Below are 2,711 nucleotides of genomic sequence, written 5' to 3'. Positions count from 1 at the left end.
ATAGATAGATAGATACTTAAAGGTATAAAATACAGCTGCAGGTATAGCTATGTGTAGAAATGTGTGTGGGTAATTCATATCTACATACATATATTTACATATAATTTAAAATTTTATATATATATATATATATATATATACATATACATATGTGTGTGTGTGTGTGTATATATATATATATATATATATATATATATATATTATTTTTATTTTGTAATTCCTGTCTTCCATGTTTCCTCCAGTACCTAAAACAGGGCTGTGTACAGAAAAGATACTACTGATACATATCTACTGATGAATGAAATGAGAGTTTCCTCTCTTTTTACCATATTTGTGTTTTGAACTCCTGAAACTTTAGAAAGTGGCCATCATGGGTGCTCAAGCCTGTAGTGAAGCACTGACGTGGTCCTATTTTATTGATAAAATCATAGACAAAGCATAAAGCAAACAGCTTATTACATTATGTTCATTGTTTTCTCCCAACTTGAACATGGATAGAAAATACAGACACCAGTCTGCTGACTCAAATGCCTCACAGAGTCCAAGCCAAATGAAGCCATTCTCCTCATGGTGCCCTCACTTGCAGGTAATGCATGTGAGTCGTGTTTATATAGCAGCATTGACAACTGGACGGTTTTGACAACGGGGCCTCACAGGTAAGAGCTGAAAGCAAGATGGCTCTGTTTCGAGTTACAGAGTTTGGCCAGAATGACACAAAAAGCAACAGACCCTGCAGAACTATCATTAACTCAAATAAATACTTGTTAAACAGGCAGCCTAAGTCTGCAATCTTTCCCTCTCAGTGTATTACACAAGGGAGTTAACTATCTATCCTAATTAGACCAGATGTCCTTCTCCACGACCTTCCTGACAAAGCTGGGGCTGGGAGGGAAGCCGGGTGCCAGAGGGAAACTGGTGCCAGCAGCCAGGAAAGGAAAGCCTAGTCTTGCACAGATTTTGTGCATTAGGCCTCTAGATGATAAAGTGAGTCTTTCCCCACTGAAAACTTATTCTCTGAGACTATCCATAAACCATCAAAATAAGTCTAACAAATAATAATCAGGTTTAAATGAATTTAACCAGTCCTCAACAATTAAACCCTATAGGCCAGCCTTAGTGCCAGGCTTGTTAATCACATTGTTGAATGAGGATTTAGGTGAGGACTCTGTTCTTAAAGAGCTAATAATTGGGTTGATGTACTGACATAAAAGCACATGCAATGTGTTGATATTGGTACGATATATAAAAAGAGTCACGAGGAGAAACCTTACCAGAACTTTGTAGCTGAATTTCTCATAAAGAATGAAATTGGGGCGCCGGCCTCAGCGGCTGAGGGAAGCGGGACAAAGTCGCGGTGGCGGGAAGATGCTGCACTTTGTCGTAAATTGCAATCTATTAGGGAGCGTTTCTCTGACTCAAGTTAGAAGTGAGAGTTCAGAGAAGTGAGGCCGCCATTGCTGCTTTGAACACCTCCGAAGAGGAGAATGGATTTGTCAGGAGTGAGAAAGAAGAGCTTGCTAGGAGTTAAAGAAAATAATAAAAAGCCCAGCACTAGGGCTCCTTCTCCTACCAGACGCAAAGACCGTTCTGATGAGAAGCCCAAGGATCGCTCTAAAGATAAAGGGCCACCAAGGAGTCCAGTGAGAAGGCTTGTGGCAGGGATCAAACTCCAAGGAGGCGCGGCGCTTCCAGCGGTAGCAGCAGCACCAGGCCTGGCCCAGCTCTTCCTCCAGCTCTGGCTGCAGGACCAGCACTGGCCCAAGCAGTGGCTCCAGCACTTCATCAGCCTCAAGCCGCTCAGGACGGTCTAGCACATCCCGAAGCTCCAGGTCCAGCAGCTCCTCCGGCTCCCGAGTCCTTCTCGCCGCAGACATGACCACAGGCGGCGTTCCTGCTCCAAATCCAAACCACCCCAAAGAGATGAAAAGGGAGGAGACGGCGGAGCCCTTCCCCTAAACCCACCAGCGTGCATATCGGCAGGCTCCCCAGGAACGTGACCCAGGATCACATCACGGAGCTAGGCTGCACCTCTGGAAACATGAAAACGATGGACATGCCTGCGCAAAGGATGCACCCCTGTCTCCCTGCAGGCTCTGCATGCGTGGAGTTGGAGAATCAGATGAAGCTGAGAAGGCGCTGAAGCTCGTGGATGGAGGACACACTGATGGCCGGGAAGTCACCGCCACTCCTGTGCTGGCCCCTGGCCTAGGCTACCCCCAGGCGAGTCAGCCCTCCCGGGAGAATGCTATCACCACCTCCCGGGTGGCTGCGGTCACTCCCACGAATGAGGAGAAGGTCCCGCTCCCCGGGGCGCAGGTCTGCTGTGCCTGGGTGATCCAGCCCCGCACCCCCCCACACTCCCACCCCCCACCCCTGGCCGTCTCAGGAGCCACTCCAGCTCCAATTCCTCCTGATAAGCGAGCCTCCCAAGCCCTGCCCCGAACTTACACGCCATCCAACTCAGTTCTGTCACTTTTCTGGCTGAAGGACAGTCCGCGGGAAAGGAATCCTCCGTCAGGGGCAGCTTCCTGAGGAGCATGAGAAGTTTGCTCCGAAGGCCACGCTGGGCTGCGGCAGTGCTGTTGGTGGGGGCTGGGACTGCGAAGGTGCTCTCCGGTTTCCTGGCTAGAAAGTGCCCACTGGTCCAGCCTCTGCGAGTCGGTTCAGTGGCGGAGCCGGCGGGAACAGAGCAGGGTTCCAGGTGGCAGTGT

The 2,711-nt window shown here is 48.9% G+C and overlaps 1 pseudogene; it reads left to right on the top strand.

The window, feature by feature from the left end:
* The first annotated feature begins 1,484 nt into the window (after positions 1–1,484).
* Positions 1,485–2,335, top strand: LOC139015827 (RNA-binding protein with serine-rich domain 1-like; annotated as a pseudogene).
* Positions 2,336–2,711: the final 376 nt, after the last annotated feature.

This window comes from Myotis yumanensis, unplaced genomic scaffold (genome assembly GCF_028538775.1).
Source record: "Myotis yumanensis isolate MYYU_CA2020_CCGP unplaced genomic scaffold, mMyoYum1.0.hap1 SCAF_8, whole genome shotgun sequence".
Taxonomy (NCBI): Eukaryota; Metazoa; Chordata; class Mammalia; order Chiroptera; family Vespertilionidae; genus Myotis; species Myotis yumanensis.
The sequence above is the reverse complement of the archived record's forward strand: the minus strand, read 5'-3'. Positions and strand labels throughout refer to the sequence as shown.